The sequence below is a fragment of the Ambystoma mexicanum genome, chromosome 4q, assembly GCF_040938575.1.
Source record: "Ambystoma mexicanum isolate Mex_15411 chromosome 4q, UKY_AmexF1_1, whole genome shotgun sequence".
Classification (NCBI taxonomy): Eukaryota; Metazoa; Chordata; class Amphibia; order Caudata; family Ambystomatidae; genus Ambystoma; species Ambystoma mexicanum.
The window spans coordinates 204499048-204520280 of NC_090928.1; positions in this window are offsets into that span (position 1 = coordinate 204499048).

Below are 21233 nucleotides of genomic sequence, written 5' to 3' on the forward strand. Positions count from 1 at the left end.
CCAAGGTAAAACTGTTGATAACATTGCATGGTCACTTTCCAGCAGACAAGTCACCTTTAATGAACAAAAGTAGTTTTGAAAATTATTGCTTACAAAGATGTAGTCCAATATGGAACTAAGGCCCCGTGCTTCCCATGTTGGAGTGGTATTGAACAGAGGATGCATTCCCCAACTATACATGAAAACCACCCACATACTACCTCTGTACACTTTATTGCGGGCCCCCAAAGCCTCCAAATCAGTGGATGCGAGAATCCAGGTTGCATCATCATAATCCATGCTGCAATCTGCATTCAGATCTCCTGCAAGCACCAAGGCACTACCCATGTTTGAATCCAGCCAGTCATGTAGTATTTGATTAAGCATTGCAAATAGCTTTAGAAGCTCTGTATTTGTGTGAGTGGCGGTGTTCCAGTATATATTTAACAACATTATGAAGACATTGCCATTATCTGTAGCTAATCTAAAAGTACCAACAATTGCACAATCCATGACCTGCTGTTCAGAAACCATCTTTATGTTAGTCTCTGATCGATAACCCAATACAAGGCCACCACTAGGATGGCCGTGCAGACCTTTAGAAGCCTTCAAGTTAATTATACCATAGCCATCCCATAATAAATTACCTGTGGCCCAGGTCTCTTGCAGCAAGACAAAGTCATAGCACTTTAACATTTCAACAATTTTTGCATTAGCAGTCAGATGTGTGCATCCCCTAGTATTCCATGATGCGAGGTTAAAAGCTGTATCTATGCTAAAGAGGATCCTTCAATGTTTTCAGCTTATCTATGGATTCCCTAAGAGATAGGGCTAGCCATCTCCATTCTTGCATATCGGATAGTTGGGGTTTAATTTCCGTTATTACCGGCTTATCACCTTCTTTATCGGTGGAGCATCTAGCCTCTTGTGTATAAATTCCTTGATTAGAAGGATGTTTCATGTAGGCAACATTTGAACCCAGATTTCCGTCAATATTATATGACTCCTGAAATTCCATCACATCAAATCCTCTTTTTTGGAGAGCACCCGCTTCTTTTAATATAAGTGATCTGACCAAAGGAGAATTGATTATTAATCTGACATAATCATATCTCTCTTCGTGGATAAAATCTACAAGTTGTATGTCTGAAGATGTTATTAGTCGTAATTCATCAATGTCGTTAAATAAACTTAGAATGTACTGCCTATTTAGGGACCAAGGTCCCCCATCGTCAAATACATAATAAAGCACCAAACTTGGTTCATTTGGATACACAGGACGTCTTAGGTTACGGGTCTTATTTCTCTTGTTGCTATTATGAACAGATTCTTGAAATTGATAGCGTTCCTGTGTGCCTTTAAACGTCCCTATACCTATGTTTTGACTTGATACTGCATCAGGCAACCAGTTGTTTCTACTTCCGCCACTTTCCATAGTGGGATTATCGTGTTTACCTGTAGAGAGGCCTGCTAAATTTGGGAGGAGTTTTTTTTACTTCACTTAATTTATGGTTCAGAATATCTTCAACAATGCTACTGACTGCTTCCCTAGATAAATTAGGGTTTTCAATAGTACCTGTATTCTGATTCATAGTTTTGTCCATTTTTGATGTAATATTTTCAACATTTTTTATTTGGGGAAACTCAGGAGTTTTATCTTTTACAATGGGACTGGGATACTTATTCTCTTGCATGCTCTCTTTAGTATTGCCACGTGAGGTGGCCCCACCACCCCCATTGTCAATTTGTTGACCCATTATAATTTCTTTAGCTTGTGCTACTGGGGATGTGGAGCAAGCAATGGGGGTATAATCCATAATTGTGGGAGTATTTGGTCTAGATAAGGCATTTGGGTTCTTGAAGATGTCAAAAATGTCTTGAACCCCCCTTTCTAGGGCACGGAGATTGCTATCAATCCTTTCAGAAGTAACTTTATTTTTAAGTACCGCTGATAGCATAGAGGTACCTTCTGTATACTCTGATTTGTCTGGATTTGGTGTGGCGACCGGTGGTGGGGCTGCCAGTTTAACTAATGGTACTGGGGGAGATGGTTCTGCTGTGTTGTTATCAGCCACCACCGTGATGATGTTATTGTTATCTTTCTTATCTAGCCAAGCCTCACGTATATCAAGAGTTCTCATAAATTTACGGGATGTGGTGAGGCTAGCCTTCGCCTGTTTTGCCTGTTTTTTTCTATTTTTTTTCTCCTTTTTTTTCGAAATTATTTCAATGAACGCCCCATTATCATCATCACTTATAGTAGTTACACCTTCAATAATAGTGGCGGGATCTTTTAGACCTGACTTTACAATGTTAGTCTCTATCACAACAGGAGCCAGTCCCTGCAGGGTCTCTGATGGAGTTACATTTGTAGCCAACTCTTTTATCTTAGTAATACCACTATTGTCTGAGTGCTTTTTCATGCTGTTGGGCTCAATACGGTAATTTGTGATCATTTGGGTTAGCATTTCAGGTAGAGCTGTAAAAGCCAATACCAACTCATTTAGCAGTCTAGAATGAGTCTTTAATTCAGATAGAACCAATGCTTGAGTCTCTATACAGCATGTCCCCGGGGCCACGGCTGAATTTCCATTGTTTATTTCCAATACTGAGGTAGTGTCATAGTTTAAATCCTGAACCAAGTGTTGTGATACATCCAACAATGAGGTTACTCCAATACTAAAAATTGGAGGAGTATCAGCATAATCTGAGCTCTCGGTCATTCTATTTTTTTCATTGTTGGGTTCAGTTTCCCTATTTACGTCAGCATCGATAATTGAGCCCTCCTCAGCAAATAGGGATTGCGAGCTTTCTGAAAGGTGAACATCATTGAGTGATGCCTTTGGGCTGATTATAAGTTTTTGTTCCATAGAGCATGATTGCGCACAATCCACCATTTCTCTTTCGGAGTTAGTTAAATCAGAGGCAGATAGAGCCATTGCACGGGCAGTACTCAATCTGGTGGTCATGTAGGGCACAGACACGCTGGAGGAGCAAAGCTTTATTTTAGCAGATTTTTTTTCAGCTACTTTAGCAGATTTTTTTGGGCTCATGACTCATTATACTATGTCTAAGTTGAGACTCCGACCATATTTTCAGAACAAAAGGACTGTAACAAGAACCGTGGGATAACAGGGCAGTATAGGATTACCAAAAAATGTAGAGAAATGGGCTATCAACCTGCGGCCTTACCAGACCAAATAGGCACATCAAGCTACTTTCAAGGCCACTTCACAAAGCACCCTCTGTGAAAGATAAAGATTGTATGCCTGTAGTCATGCTATACACACATGCACACGATTAAGATAGAGTAGTCAAAGATGAGAGCAAAACATTTCAAAATAGCTGTACTGCACAGAGCCCAACAGACAGAGAGATGTCGAGTTCACCAGAATGTTAAATATGATAGAGCATATCGAGTCAATTCCCCACAGTTTTAGATGTTCATCAGATTTTCATATGTATATTAAATAAACTTGACTAAGTTAGGCACTCACAGAATCAGCTCACATAACTCGATCTAGCACGTCATGTTGGGAGACAGTAAAATTCACGAGAGCAAGAGGACACACAACGCGGCTCGCTGCGAGCAGCGAACAGCCGAACAGCCACTTACAGAGCCACTTGCTCTGAGCGCGCGCGCATGAGCGCGCGGACTCCACTTCTTATTGAATTCTGGGACAAGTGGGAGGGGCCAATCTAAAAGTTTGAATAAAAAGATCAAGTTAGGCTCTATATTTCATGTAATGTCCTTATAATAAATTAGGTAGTCCACAAGTCAAAGTTCTTTTTGCAGATCAAACGAAAAGCTCTGTGGCGTACCAGTAGATTAACGAGATGAGTGTCCAATAGAATGCCCAGCCGAACAGCCACTTACAGAGCCACTTGCTCTGAGCGCGCGCGCATGAGCGCGCGGACTCCACTTCTTATTGAATTCTGGGAGAAGTGGGAGGGGCCAATCAGTAGATTAACGAGATGAGTGTCCAATAGAATGCCCAGCCGAACAGCCACTTACAGAGCCACTTGCTCTGAGCGTGCCTGCCTCCATTTTGTGCAGCATCCCATAACAGGCCACCCAATTCACTGTAGTGGATTTGAAAAATGTTTTTTTCTCGGTGCCCCTTGACCCTGAATCACAGTATCTCACAGCCTTTACCCTGGGAGGAGAAGTTATGAAAACTGTTGTTTGCCCCAGGGGTATTGTGAAAGGCCAAAGATATTCAATAGAATATTTCATGAAGATCTTGGCAACATTCAAGTTCCGAGCACGATTATTCAATATGTAATGATTTATTAGTCTGTAGTGAGAGTGAAGAAAGTTGCCGGAGAGATTCCATTGCCCTTCTCCAACTCCTTGCACAAAAAGGGTACATGGTTGACAAGAAAAAGCTGCAACACTGTTTGGCCGAAGTCCTGTACTTGGGCCAACTAATCTCAAAAGATGGCAAATTAATAATTCTTGACAGAGCGGCAACAGTGTGCGCCACTGCCAAAGCAAACATAGTGAAAGAAATGCAGAGGCTTCTAAGACTCTGCAATTACTGTAGAGCGTGGATTCTAAATTATTCAGCGTACACAAGGCCCCTCCTGCAAGAGCTGAAAGAAGCACAGAAGGAAAAAATACATACAATCTGGAGAGCAGACATGCAAACAGCATTCAATGACTTAAAAGAGTTAATTTCAACAGCCCCGGTACTAGCCACACCTGATTATGATCAGGAATTTTATCTCTTCTCGCACTCCAATGGCACCCTCATGACCGCAGTACTGACACAGAAAAGTTCAATGGGTCACAAGCCACTCGCCTACTATAGTGGCACACTCGATTCAGTAATGCAAGGTCAATTCGCGTGCGAACAGGCTCTTGCAGCAGCCGCCTTTGCTATTGAGAAAAGCTCAACAATTTTCATGGGGTGCTCTGTCACCCCGTACGTTGAGTACTCCCTGTTTGCGATACTAGAAAGATCAAAATCCACCCTCACTACACAAAGAGCATCAGCGTACGAAGTGCTCCTGTCTAGCCCAAATATCCATGTGGGAAGGTGTAAGACAGTAAACCCTGCCACGTTCCTCACGGAGACATGCACCGTCCAAGATATGCAAGAGCATGACTGTGCAACATACGAGGGAGCAGGGATTGACATCCCAAAGGCAAGAGACTATGCATTAGAAGAGGGAGAAGTGTTCTTTGTTGATGGGTCAGCGTCCATCAACCAAGAAACAGGTGAAAAGCATGTAGGGGCTACAGTAGTGAGGATGGAGGAAGGAGAATATGAAATATTTATCACAAAACACCTACATATGCACTATTCCACACAAACAGAAGAGCTCATAGCACTGATTGAAGCACTCCATGCAGAAAGAGGGTGCTCTATGACAATATATTCTGATTCACTGTACTTAACCCCAACGTTAAATGCTGGAGTATCGAGATGGAGAAGGAGGGGATTTAGGAGAGCAGATGGGTCCACAGTCCAACATGCAGAAGTACTAAATACATTGATTGACACCCTCGCAGAACCCTCTGTAGGAGCAATAGTGAAATGCCAAGCACACACACAAAACAGAGAGTAAATATTTTTGGTGAAACGCATCGCAGACGCAGCAGCAAAATAAGCAGCTCACAGTACCGATGAACACAGAATGTACTAGTGAACAAGGCAGAAATTCCCAAAGCGGACAGATACAATGCACTACCCATTGGACAGGTGATAGAATTGCAGAGCAGAGCATTAACAGCGGAACAAGAATTATGGCTCAAACGTGGATGTACCCAATCACCCACTGATCTGTTATGGAGACAAGACACAACAGGGAAGGTTGTCATGCCAGTAGAGCTGTTATACATAGCGTTCGAACAACTACATTTTCTCACACACAGATCAAAACAGCACATAGCTGCCGATCTCCAGGAAGATTGGTTTGTTACAAACCTCCAAGAGTACCTCAACAAGATGTTGGTCCCATGCACCACATGCCAAGTGTTCAGCACAGGGATGACCCTACGAACACTGTGTGACACCCTGCCCCGCCTTTTAGGGCCCTTTAGGAAGCTGAACATAGATTATGCAGACATGGGAGAAAGATGCAACGTGCCAGATATTTGATTGTGGTGGTGTGTCCCTTCTCTAGATGGGTGGAAGCAAGACCCTGTGCCCACCCTGATGCAAAGTGTACTGCCAAGTTCCTAACGAGAGAGGTATTCCCCCAATGGGGAGTATGTGAGGTAATAAGATCAGATAATGGGACCCATTTTTTCAATGAACTCTTCAAAGAAATAACATCAATGCTGGGGATAAATCACAAAATGTGCTCAATTTACCACCTGCAAGCGAATGGTTTGGTAGAGAAAATAAACGGTCTCCTCAAGAGCAGATTTTCCAAACTGTGTACCTCCCTAAAGAACCATTGGGTGAATTGTCTGCCCCTAGCACTGTTTCAGCTGCACACTCAACCCAGAAAGGACCACCACCTGTCCCCCCATGAAATAGTGACTGGTAGACACATGCAAATGCCACTGTCACCAGTAAGGAGAGCTTCCGATGCACATATGGCAGCTACAGTACTCAGGGAAGATTTCAAGGAGTGTCTGACAAAACTCACCCGAGCCATAAAATCCATATCGAAACAGATTGCACCCCCATTCACTGCAAAAAGTGAGACAGCCACTGTGATCCCAGCAAGAAACAGCATTGTACAACCTCTAATGCCAGGAGAGTTAGTATATGTGCGAAGCTTCATCTGGAAATGGAACTCTCTGATATTCCATGGTCCGTATGAAGTCATATGCTGTACTCCACTTGCGTGTAAAAGTAAAGGGGCTGCCGTATTGGATCCATCTCTCAGTTATTAGAAATCCAAAGAGTGATGCCACCCCAAACACTGCCCCAAATACTCAGGATGAAAGCCAGGTGACCGCAATGGTCCCTTGAAAAATGTGAGTGAGTGATGTGTTCACTATTGCCGAAGAAGAAAAACTTTTCAAAGAGAGAAGCAAATGTTAACAGAATGAACTGTGGATAGACTCTCTCTCTCTCTTCTCTCTCTCTCTCTCTCTCTCTCTCTCTCTCTCTCTTTCTCTCTCTCTCTCTCTCTCTCTCTCTCTCTCTCTCTCTCTCTCACTCTTTTCCATGACCCATCTACATTTCTATTAATGCCCACCCCATTATTGTCCCTCTAGATAGGTGCAACGATGCTGGAGTTGATCCCACTCAATGACACTATTCAGATCGAGAGCAGTAGGAAAGTATGAGTGCAACCCGCACATATAGCTATTATTGTGGGTTGCACTTCAGTGCTATATTGTTTATGATTCTTATGTTTATTTTGATGATTTATTGGGAAATATCTTTTATCTGGGGCTCTCATACAAAAGAAGGGCGGAAGGGGTGAACCGGATGTGGAACAGCAATATGTCATTGAATCTAACAAACTTACATAAAAATGCAACAAAAGTAACCCCAAATGTTTTTTTATTTGCAAATAACTTGACTGAAAGTATATCTGATGCGCCAAGAGTTATGCTGCCACCCCCTACCATGTTTACAGTTCAGAAAACTGCCTCACAACCTAATATGATGTCTACTTCAAAATTTGATGAAATGTTTAATGTGTTACTCACCCCAGTTCCTAATGCGCAACCAAAACCAAGTTCCTTTCACCCCACTATGGCATATCAACAAGTGAATGTAAATACAGATGTTTCCCCACTGTATAGTGAACAGCCTATCATGCCTACCACCATTAATATTGTCATGATCTCTGCTTCCAAAAGGTCAGGGTTTTCCAAACTCCCTTGGAAGCAGATCCATAACCCAGGTTCCGAGTGCCAACCAGTCCCAATTGGGACCTTTTGGACCCAGTCCTGGCGCCAGTGGCACTAGGCTCATTAATATGCCCAGTCCCAGCGCTGGAAGCGCCGGGCTCATAATGCTTGGGTGGACTTACCTGCAGCAGACCATGCTGCTTACTTGCCTGCCAGTTGAGCCTCTGATCCTCTTCTGTTTGGAACTACTTTTCCTGTTGGGTGGGGCCACTCCCTAGATTCAGAACACTGGAACTCTTCTGGAAAGCAGGAACTCTTTTCTTACCTAGGCGTGGCTGTGGAAGGAGACACCTAAGCACTACAGGAGGCTATTTAAACCACACCCGATGGATGAATCTTGCTTTGCGTTATTCTGCATCCTCTGCAGCAGAACGCTCATCGTGTCTTCTGCATCTGATCCTGGGCCTAAGGAAAAAGGCTTACCATCCTGAATCCAGTCTTCAGCAACACCTATAAAGACAAGAAAGAACAAGTTAGCATTACGGTCTTCAGTGACAGCTCTTCACTTACCTGGCCCTTCGGCTGTCACCAACGCCTCGCGCTGCATTCCGGCATCTGAAAGACAAAAGCTTACCAACTCTTCGCACGCTCCGGAGGCCTTCGGCGCTGCATCCCGCATCTGATCCAAAGACATGGTAGGCATCATATTTATGCTGGTGTATCTGCCTTCTCCTTCTACTGTTATACAAGAGAGATTGTTGTTTTCCTGCCAAGCTTCTACATAATCTGCTGTTGTTGCACAGTGACCTTTCTACATTTGATGGTAATAACTGGACCATTAAGCTACTGTTACGCTCACCTGGTATCCACAGGGACGCCACCCAGCCGGGTTACTCGCTGGTATGCTTCTCAGCTTTGCCCTGATGTGGTCTGCGGTGAAGGTTCTGCCTGAAAATACAGGAGTACTGTGTTCAAGACTGACCAACTGGGGTAAGTATCCTCCCTCCACCGTATAATTTCTGATTAGATAAAGCGGAGGACCTTCACCATCCAGGATAATCTAACAGTTGGACTCTGATACGAGTTTCATGGAAAGGCGAACGACCACCAGACAAAAAGAATTGCAAAAGGGGATCAAAAGACACCAAATGTTTCAAAGAACCGTTCCTGGCTGTGTGCGGCACAAGTTTTGCAGAAAATAAGTGGCAAGAATCAACCTTTATGTGCAAAGCAGAGGGGCTCTATGGCCTTTCTGATGAAAGACTGGACTTTGTAGAAAATACATGTGCACACGTATGGACAGAGCATATCAGAATATCTTCAACAATGCTACTGACTGCTTCCCTAGATAAATTAGGGTTTTCAATAGTACCTGTATTCTGATTCATAGTTTTGTCCATTTTTGATGTAATATTTTCAACATTTTTTATTTGGGGAAACTCAGGAGTTTTATCTTTTACAATGGGACTGGGATACTTATTCTCTTGCATGCTCTCTTTAGTATTGCCACGTGAGGTGGCCCCACCACCCCCATTGTCAATTTGTTGACCCATTATAATTTCTTTAGCTTGTGCTACTGGGGATGTGGAGCAAGCAATGGGGGTATAATCCATAATTGTGGGAGTATTTGGTCTAGATAAGGCATTTGGGTTCTTGAAGATGTCAAAAATGTCTTGAACCCCCCTTTCTAGGGCACGGAGATTGCTATCAATCCTTTCAGAAGTAACTTTATTTTTAAGTACCGCTGATAGCATAGAGGTACCTTCTGTATACTCTGATTTGTCTGGATTTGGTGTGGCGACCGGTGGTGGGGCTGCCAGTTTAACTAATGATACTGGGGGAGATGGTTCTGCTGTGTTGTTATCAGCCACCACCGTGATGATGTTATTGTTATCTTTCTTATCTAGCCAAGCCTCACGTATATCAAGAGTTCTCATAAATTTACGGGATGTGGTGAGGCTAGCCTTCGCCTGTTTTGCCTGTTTTTTTCTATTTTTTTTCTCCTTTTTTTTCGAAATTTTTTCAATGAACGCCCCATTATCATCATCACTTATAGTAGTTACACCTTCAATAATAGTGGCGGGATCTTTTAGACCTGACTTTACAATGTTAGTCTCTATCACAACAGGAGCCAGTCCCTGCAGGGTCTCTGATGGAGTTACATTTGTAGCCAACTCTTTTATCTTAGTAATACCACTATTGTCTGAGTGCTTTTTCATGCTGTTGGGCTCAATACGGTAATTTGTGATCATTTGGGTTAGCATTTCAGGTAGAGCTGTAAAAGCCAATACCAACTCATTTAGCAGTCTAGAATGAGTCTTTAATTCAGATAGAACCAATGCTTGAGTCTCTATACAGCATGTCCCCGGGGCCACGGCTGAATTTCCATTGTTTATTTCCAATACTGAGGTAGTGTCATAGTTTAAATCCTGAACCAAGTGTTGTGATACATCCAACAATGAGGTTACTCCAATACTAAAAATTGGAGGAGTATCAGCATAATCTGGGCTCTCGGTCATTCTATTTTTTTCATTGTTGGGTTCAGTTTCCCTATTTACGTCAGCATCGATAATTGAGCCCTCCTCAGCAAATAGGGATTGCGAGCTTTCTGAAAGGTGAACATCATTGAGTGATGCCTTTGGGCTGATTATAAGTTTTTGTTCCATAGAGCATGATTGCGCACAATCCACCATTTCTCTTTCGGAGTTAGTTAAATCAGAGGCAGATAGAGCCATTGCATGGGCAGTACTCAATCTGGTGGTCATGTAGGGCACAGACACGCTGGAGGAGCAAAGCTTTATTTTAGCAGATTTTTTTTCAGCTACTTTAGCAGATTTTTTTGGGCTCATGACTCATTATACTATGTCTAAGTTGAGACTCCGACCATATTTTCAGAACAAAAGGACTGTAACAAGAACCGTGGGATAACAGGGCAGTATAGGATTACCAAAAAATGTAGAGAAATGGGCTATCAACCTGCGGCCTTACCAGACCAAATAGGCACATCAAGCTACTTTCAAGGCCACTTCACAAAGCACCCTCTGTGAAAGATAAAGATTGTATGCCTGTAGTCATGCTATACACACATGCACACGATTAAGATAGAGTAGTCAAAGATGAGAGCAAAACATTTCAAAATAGCTGTACTGCACAGAGCCCAACAGACAGAGAGATGTCGAGTTCACCAGAATGTTAAATATGATAGAGCATATTGAGTCAATTCCCCACAGTTTTAGATGTTCATCAGATTTTCATATGTATATTAAATAAACTTGACTAAGTTAGGCACTCACAGAATCAGCTCACATAACTCGATCTAGCACGTCATGTTGGGAGACAGTAAAATTCACAAGAGCAAGAGGACACACAACGCGGCTCGCTGCGAGCAGCGAACAGCCGAACAGCCACTTACAGAGCCACTTGCTCTGAGCGCGCGCGCATGAGCGCGCAGACTCCACTTCTTATTGAATTCTGGGACAAGTGGGAGGGGCCAATCTAAAAGTTTGAATAAAAAGATCAAGTTAGGCTCTATATTTCATGTAATGTCCTTATAATTAAATTAGGTAGTCCACAAGTCAAAGTTCTTTTTGCAGATCGAACGAAAAGCTCTGTGGCGTACCAGTAGATTAACGAGATGAGTGTCCAATAGAATGCCCAGCCGAACAGCCACTTACAGAGCCACTTGCTCTGAGCGCGCGCGCATGAGCGCGCGGACTCCACTTCTTATTGAATTCTGGGAGAAGTGGGAGGGGCCAATCAGTAGATTAACGAGATGAGTGTCCAATAGAATGCCCAGCCGAACAGCCACTTACAGAGCCACTTGCTCTGAGCGTGCCTGCCTCCATTTTGTGCAGCATCCCATAACAGGCCACCCAATTCACTGTAGTGGATTTGAAAAATGTTTTTTTCTCGGTGCCCCTTGACCCTGAATCACAGTATCTCACAGCCTTTACCCTGGGAGGAGAAGTTATGAAAACTGTTGTTTGCCCCAGGGGTATTGTGAAAGGCCAAAGATATTCAATAGAATATTTCATGAAGATCTTGGCAACATTCAAGTTCCGAGCACGATTATTCAATATGTAATGATTTATTAGTCTGTAGTGAGAGTGAAGAAAGTTGCCGGAGAGATTCCATTGCCCTTATCCAACTCCTTGCACAAAAAGGGTACATGGTTGACAAGAAAAAGCTGCAACACTGTTTGGCCGAAGTCCTGTACTTGGGCCAACTAATCTCAAAAGATGGCAAATTAATAATTCTTGACAGAGCGGCAACAGTGTGCGCCACTGCCAAAGCAAACATAGTGAAAGAAATGCAGAGGCTTCTAAGACTCTGCAATTACTGTAGAGAGTGGATTCTAAATTATTCAGCGTACACAAGGCCCCTCCTGCAAGAGCTGAAAGAAGCACAGAAGGAAAAAATACATACAATCTGGAGAGCAGACATGCAAACAGCATTCAATGACTTAAAAGAGTTAATTTCAACAGCCCCGGTACTAGCCACACCTGATTATGATCAGGAATTTTATCTCTTCTCGCACTCCAATGGCACCCTCATGACCGCAGTACTGACACAGAAAAGTTCAATGGGTCACAAGCCACTCGCCTACTATAGTGGCACACTCGATTCAGTAATGCACGGTCAATTCGCGTGCGAACAGGCTCTTGCAGCAGCCACCTTTGCTATTGAGAAAAGCTCGACAATTTTCATGGGGTGCTCTGTCACCCCGTACGTTGAGTACTCCCTGTTTGCGATACTAGAAAGATCAAAATCCACCCTCACTACACAAAGAGCATCAGTGTACGAAGTGCTCCTGTCTAGCCCAAATATCCATGTGGTAAGGTGTAAGACAGTAAACCCTGCCACGTTCCTCACGGAGACATGCACCGTCCAAGATATGCAAGAGCATGACTGTGCAACATACGAGGGAGCAGGGATTGACATCCCAAAGGCAAGAGACTATGCATTAGAAGAGGGAGAAGTGTTCTTTGTTGATGGGTCAGCGTCCATCAACCAAGAAACAGGTGAAAAGCATGTAGGGGCTACAGTAGTGAGGATGGAGGAAGGAGAATATGAAATATTTATCACAAAACACCTACCTATGCACTATTCCACACAAACAGAAGAGCTCATAGCACTGATTGAAGCACTCCATGCAGAAAGAGGGTGCTCTATGACAATATATTCTGATTCACTGTACTTAACCCCAACGTTAAATGCTGGAGTATCGAGATGGAGAAGGAGGGGATTTAGGAGAGCAGATGGGTCCACAGTCCAACATGCAGAAGTACTAAATACATTGATTGACACCCTCGCAGAACCCTCTGTAGGAGCAATAGTGAAATGCCAAGCACACACACAAAACAGAGAGTAAATATTTTTGGTGAAACGCATCGCAGACTCAGCAGCAAAATAAGCAGCTCACAGTACCGATGAACACAGAATGTACTAGTGAACAAGGCAGAAATTCCCAAAGCGGACAGATACAATGCACTACCCATTGGACAGGTGATAGAATTGCAGAGCAGAGCATTAACAGCGGAACAAGAATTATGGCTCAAACGTGGATGTACCCAATCACCCACTGATCTGTTATGGAGACAAGACACAACAGGGAAGGTTGTCATGCCAGTAGAGCTGTTATACATAGCGTTCGAACAATTACATTTTCTCACACACAGATCAAAACAGCACATAGCTGCCGATCTCCAGGAAGATTGGTTTGTTACAAACCTCCAAGAGTACCTCAACAAGATGTTGGTCCCATGCACCACATGCCAAGTGTTCAGCACAGGGATGACCCTACGAACACTGTGTGACACCCTGCCCCGCCTTGTAGGGCCCTTTAGGAAGCTGAACATAGATTATGCAGACATGGGAGAAAGATGCAACGTGCCAGATATTTGATTGTGGTGGTGTGTCCCTTCTTTAGATGGGTGGAAGCAAGACCCTGTGCCCACCCTGATGCAAAGTGTACTGCCAAGTTCCTAACGAGAGAGGTATTCCCCCAATGGGGAGTATGTGAGGTAATAAGATCAGATAATGGGACCCATTTTTTCAATGAACTCTTCAAAGAAATAACATCAATGCTGGGGATAAATCACAAAATGTGCTCAATTTACCACCTGCAAGCGAATGGATTGGTAGAGAAAATAAACGGTCTCCTCAAGAGCAGATTTTCCAAACTGTGTACCTCCCTAAAGAACCATTGGGTGAATTGTCTGCCCCTAGCACTGTTTCAGCTGCACACTCAACCCAGAAAGGACCACCACCTGTCCCCCCATGAAATAGTGACTGGTAGACACATGCAAATGCCACTGTCACCAGTAAGGAGAGCTTCCGATGCACATATGGCAGCTACAGTACTCAGGGAAGATTTCAAGGAGTGTCTGACAAAACTCACCCGAGCCATAAAATCCATATCGAAACAGATTGCACCCCCATTCACTGCAAAAAGTGAGACAGCCACTGTGATCCCAGCAAGAAACAGCATTGTACAACCTCTAATGCCAGGAGAGTTAGTATATGTGCGAAGCTTCATCTGGAAATGGAACTCTCTGATATTCCATGGTCCGTATGAAGTCATATGCTGTACTCCACTTGCGTGTAAAAGTAAAGGGGCTGCCGTATTGGATCCATCTCTCAGTTATTAGAAATCCAAAGAGTGATTCCACCCCAAACACTGCCCCAAATACTCAGGATGAAAGCCAGGTGACCGCAATGGTCCCTTGAAAAATGTGAGTGAGTGATGTGTTCACTATTGCCGAAGAAGAAAAACTTTTCAAAGAGAGAAGCAAATGTTAACAGAATGAACTGTGGATAGACTCTCTCTCTCTCTCTCTTCTCTCTCTCTCTCTCTCTCTCTCTCTCTTTCTCTCTCTCTCTCTCTCTCTCTCACACTCTTTTCCATGACCCATCTACATTTCTATTAATGCCCACCCCATTATTGTCCCTCTAGATAGGTGCAACGATGCTGGAGTTGATCCCACTCAATGACACTATTCAGATCGAGAGCAGTAGGAAAGTATGAGTGCAACCCGCACATATAGCTATTATTGTGGGTTGCACTTCAGTGCTATATTGTTTATGATTCTTATGTTTATTTTGGGGATTTATTGGGAAATATCTTTTATCTGGGGCTCTCATACAAAAGAAGGGCGGAAGGGGTGAACCGGATGTGGAACAGCAATATGTCATTGAATCTAACAAACTTACATAAAAATGCAACAAAAGTAACCCCAAATGTTTTTTTATTTGCAAATAACTTGACTGAAAGTATCTCTGATGCGCCAAGAGTTATGCTGCCACCCCCTACCATGTTTACAGTTCAGAAAACTGCCTCACAACCTAATATGATGTCTACTTCAAAATTTGATGAAATGTTTAATGTGTTACTCACCCCAGTTCCTAATGCGCAACCAAAACCAAGTTCCTTTCACCCCACTATGGCATATCAACAAGTGAATGTAAATACAGATGTTTCCCCACTGTATAGTGAACAGCCTATCATGCCTACCACCATTAATATTGTCATGATCTCTGCTTCCAAAAGGTCAGGGTTTTCCAAACTCCCTTGGAAGCAGATCCATAACCCAGGTTCCGAGTGCCAACCAGTCCCAATTGGGACCTTTTGGACCCAGTCCTGGCGCCAGTGGCACTAGGCTCATAAATATGCCCAGTCCCAGCGCTGGAAGCGCCGGGCTCATAATGCTTGGGTGGACTTACCTGCAGCAGACCATGCTGCTTACTTGCCTGCCAGTTGAGCCTCTGATCCTCTTCTGTTTGGAACTACTTTTCCTGTTGGGTGGGGCCACTCCCTAGATTCAGAACACTGGAACTCTTCTGGAAAGCAGGAACTCTTTTCTTACCTAGGCGTGGCTGTGGAAGGAGACACCTAAGCACTACAGGAGGCTATTTAAACCACACCCGATGGATGAATCTTGCTTTGCGTTATTCTGCATCCTCTGCAGCAGAACGCTCATCGTGTCTTCTGCATCTGATCCTGGGCCTAAGGAAAAAGGCTTACCATCCTGAATCCAGTCTTCAGCAACACCTATAAAGACAAGAAAGAACAGGTTAGCATTACGGTCTTCAGTGACAGCTCTTCACTTACCTGGCCCTTCGGCTGTCACCAACGCCTCGCGCTGCATTCCGGCATCTGAAAGACAAAAGCTTACCAACTCTTCGCACGCTCCGGAGGCCTTCGGCGCTGCATCCCGCATCTGATCCAAAGACATGGTAGGCATCATATTTATGCTGGTGTATCTGCCTTCTCCTTCTACTGTTATACAAGAGAGATTGTTGTTTTCCTGCCAAGCTTCTACATAATCTGCTGTTGTTGCACAGTGACCTTTCTACATTTGATGGTAATAACTGGACCATTAAGCTACTGTTACGCTCACCTGGTATCCACAGGGACGCCAACCAGCCGGGTTACTCGCTGGTATGCTTCTCAGCTTTGCCCTGATGTGGTCTGCGGTGAAGGTTCTGCCTGAAAATACAGGAGTACTGTGTTCAAGACTGACCAACTGGGGTAAGTATCCTCCCTCCACCGTATAATTTCTTATTAGATAAAGCGGAGGACCTTCACCATCCAGGATAATCTAACAGTTGGACTCTGATACGAGTTTCATGGAAAGGCGAACGACCACCAGACAAAAAGAATTGCAAAAGGGGATCAAAAGACACCAAATGTTTCAAAGAACCGTTCCTGGCTGTGTGCGGCACAAGTTTTGCAGAAAATAAGTGGCAAGAATCAACCTTTATGTGCAAAGCAGAGGGGCTCTATGGCCTTTCTGATGAAAGACTGGACTTTGTATAAAATACATGTGCACACGTATGGACAGAGCATATCAGAATATCTTCAACAATGCTACTGACTGCTTCCCTAGATAAATTAGGGTTTTCAATAGTACCTGTATTCTGATTCATAGTTTTGTCCATTTTTGATGTAATATTTTCAACATTTTTTATTTGGGGAAACTCAGGAGTTTTATCTTTTACAATGGGACTGGGATACTTATTCTCTTGCATGCTCTCTTTAGTATTGCCACGTGAGGTGGCCCCACCACCCCCATTGTCAATTTGTTGACCCATTATAATTTCTTTAGCTTGTGCTACTGGGGATGTGGAGCAAGCAATGGGGGTATAATCCATAATTGTGGGAGTATTTGGTCTAGATAAGGCATTTGGGTTCTTGAAGATGTCAAAAATGTCTTGAACCCCCCTTTCTAGGGCACGGAGATTGCTATCAATCCTTTCAGAAGTAACTTTATTTTTAAGTACCGCTGATAGCATAGAGGTACCTTCTGTATACTCTGATTTATCTGGATTTGGTGTGGCGACCGGTGGTGGGGCTGCCAGTTTAACTAATGGTACTGGGGGAGATGGTTCTGCTGTGTTGTTATCAGCCACCACCGTGATGATGTTATTGTTATCTTTCTTATCTAGCCAAGCCTCACGTATATCAAGAGTTCTCATAAATTTACGGGATGTGGTGAGGCTAGCCTTCGCCTGTTTTGCCTGTTTTTTTCTATTTTTTTTCTCCTTTTTTTTCGAAATATTTTCAATGAACGCCCCATTATGATCATCACTTATAGTAGTTACACCTTCAATAATAGTGGCGGGATCTTTTAGACCTGACTTTACAATGTTAGTCTCTATCACAACAGGAGCCAGTCCCTGCAGGGTCTCTGATGGAGTTACATTTGTAGCCAACTCTTTTATCTTAGTAATACCACTATTGTCTGAGTGCTTTTTCATGCTGTTGGGCTCAATACGGTAATTTGTGATCATTTGGGTTAGCATTTCAGGTAGAGCTGTAAAAGCCAATACCAACTCATTTAGCAGTCTAGAATGAGTCTTTAATTCAGATAGAACCAATGCTTGAGTCTCTATACAGCATGTCCCCGGGGCCATGGCTGAATTTCCATTGTTTAATTCCAATACTGAGGTAGTGTCATAGTTTAAATCCTGAACCAAGTGTTGTGATACATCCAACAATGAGGTTACTCCAATACTAAAAATTGGAGGAGTATCAGCATAATCTGGGCTCTCGGTCATTCTATTTTTTTCATTGTTGGGTTCAGTTTCCCTATTTACGTCAGCATCGATAATTGAGCCCTCCTCAGCAAATAGGGATTGCGAGCTTTCTGAAAGGTGAACATCATTGAGTGATGCCTTTGGGCTGATTATAAGTTTTTGTTCCATAGAGCATGATTGCGCACAATCCACCATTTCTCTTTCGGAGTTAGTTAAATCAGAGGCAGATAGAGCCATTGCACGGGCAGTACTCAATCTGGTGGTCATGTAGGGCACAGACACGCTGGAGGAGCAAAGCTTTATTTTAGCAGATTTTTTTTCAGCTACTTTAGCAGATTTTTTTGGGCTCATGACTCATTATACTATGTCTAAGTTGAGACTCCGACCATATTTTCAGAACAAAAGGACTGTAACAAGAACCGTGGGATAACAGGGCAGTATAGGATTACCAAAAAATGTAGAGAAATGGGCTATCAACCTGCGGCCTTACCAGACCAAATAGGCACATCAAGCTACTTTCAAGGCCACTTCACAAAGCACCCTCTGTGAAAGATAAAGATTGTATGCCTGTAGTCATGCTATACACACATGCACACGATTAAGATAGAGTAGTCAAAGATGAGAGCAAAACATTTCAAAATAGCTGTACTGCACAGAGCCCAACAGACAGAGAGATGTCGAGTTCACCAGAATGTTAAATATGATAGAGCATATCGAGTCAATTCCCCACAGTTTTAGATGTTCATCAGATTTTCATATGTATATTAAATAAACTTGACTAAGTTAGGCACTCACAGAATCAGCTCACATAACTCGATCTAGCACGTCATGTTGGGAGACAGTAAAATTCACGAGAGCAAGAGGACACACAACGCGGCTCGCTGCGAGCAGCGAACAGCCGAACAGCCACTTACAGAGCCACTTGCTCTGAGCGCGCGCGCATGAGCGCGCGGACTCCACTTCTTATTGAATTCTGGGACAAGTGGGAGGGGCCAATCTAAAAGTTTGAATAAAAAGATCAAGTTAGGCTCTATATTTCATGTAATGTCCTTATAATTAAATTAGGTAGTCCACAAGTCAAAGTTCTTTTTGCAGGTCGAACGAAAAGCTCTGTGGCGTACCAGTAGATTAACGAGATGAGTGTCCAATAGAATGCCCAGCCGAACAGCCACTTACAGAGCCACTTGCTCTGAGCGCGCGCGCATGAGCGCGCGGACTCCACTTCTTATTGAATTCTGGGAGAAGTGGGAGGGGCCAATCAGTAGATTAACGAGATGAGTGTCCAATAGAATGCCCAGCCGAACAGCCACTTACAGAGCCACTTGCTCTGAGCGTGCCTGCCTCCATTTTGTGCAGCATCCCATAACAGGCCACCCAATTCACTGTAGTGGATTTGAAAAATGTTTTTTTCTCGGTGCCCCTTGACCCTGAATCACAGTATCTCACAGCCTTTACCCTGGGAGGAGAAGTTATGAAAACTGTTGTTTGCCCCAGGGGTATTGTGAAAGGCCAAAGATATTCAATAGAATATTTCATGAAGATCTTGGCAACATTCAAGTTCCGAGCACGATTATTCAATATGTAATGATTTATTAGTCTGTAGTGAGAGTGAAGAAAGTTGCCGGAGAGATTCCATTGCCCTTCTCCAACTCCTTGCACAAAAAGGGTACATGGTTGACAAGAAAAAGCTGCAACACTGTTTGGCCGAAGTCCTGTACTTGGGCCAACTAATCTCAAAAGATGGCAAATTAATAATTCTTGACAGAGCGGCAACAGTGTGCGCCACTGCCAAAGCAAACATAGTGAAAGAAATGCAGAGGCTTCTAAGACTCTGCAATTACTGTAGAGCGTGGATTCTAAATTATTCAGCGTACACAAGGCCCCTCCTGCAAGAGCTGAAAGAAGCACAGAAGGAAAAAATACATACAATCTGGAGAGCAGACATGCAAACAGCATTCAATGACTTAAAAGAGTTAATTTCAACAGCCCCGGGACTAGCCACACCTGATTATGATCAGGAATTTTATCTCTTCTCGCACTCCAATGGCACCCTCATGACCGCAGTACTGACACAGAAAAGTTCAATGGGTCACAAGCCACTCGCCTACTATAGTGGCACACTCGATTCAGTAATGCAAGGTCAATTCGCGTGCGAACAGGCTCTTGCAGCAGCCGCCTTTGCTATTGAGAAAAGCTCGACAATTTTCATGGGGTGCTCTGTCACCCCGTAGTTGAGTACTCCCTGTTTGCGATACTAGAAAGATCAAAATCCACCCTCACTACACAAAGAGCATCAGCGTACGAAGTGCTCCTGTCTAGCCCAAATATCCATGTGGTAAGGTGTAAGACAGTAAACCCTGCCATGTTCCTCACGGAGACATGCACCGTCCAAGATATGCAAGAGCATGACTGTGCAACATACGAGGGAGCAGGGATTGACATCCCAAAGGCAAGAGACTATGCATTAGAAGAGGGAGAAGTGTTCTTTGTTGATGGGTCAGCGTCCATCAACCAAGAAACAGGTGAAAAGCATGTAGGGGCTACAGTAGTGAGGATGGAGGAAGGAGAATATGAAATATTTATCACAAAACACCTACCTATGCACTATTCCACACAAACAGAAGAGCTCATAGCACTGATTGAAGCACCCCATGCAGAAAGAGGGTGCTCTATGACAATATATTCTGATTCACTGTACTTAACCCCAACGTTAAATGCTGGAGTATCGAGATGGGGAAGGAGGGGATTTAGGAGAGCAGATGGGTCCACAGTCCAACATGCAGAAGTACTAAATACATTGATTGACACCCTCGCAGAACCCTCTGTAGGAGCAATAGTGAAATGCCAAGCACACACACAAAACAGAGAGTAAATATTTTTGGGGAAACGCATCGCAGACGCAGCAGCAAAATAAGCAGCTCACAGTACCGATGAACACAGAATGTACTAGTGAACAAGGCAGAAATTCCCAAAGCGGACAGATACAATGCACTACCCATTGGACAGGTGATAGAATTGCAGAGCAGAGCATTAACAGCGGAACAAGAATTATGGCTCAAACGTGGATGTACCCAATCACCCACTGATCTGTTATGGAGACAAGACACAACAGGGAAGGTTGTCATGCCAGTAGAGCTGTTATACATAGCGTTCGAACAACTACATTTTCTCACACACAGATCAAAACAGCACATAGCTGCCGATCTCCAGGAAGATTGGTTTGTTACAAACCTCCAAGAGTACCTCAACAAGATGTTGGTCCCATGCACCACATGCCAAGTGTTCAGCACAGGGATGACCCTACGAACACTGTGTGACACCCTGCCCCGCCTTGTAGGGCCCTTTAGGAAGCTGAACATAGATTATGCAGACATGGGAGAAAGATGCAACGTGCCAGATATTTGATTGTGGTGGTGTGTCCCTTCTCTAGATGGGTGGAAGCAAGACCCTG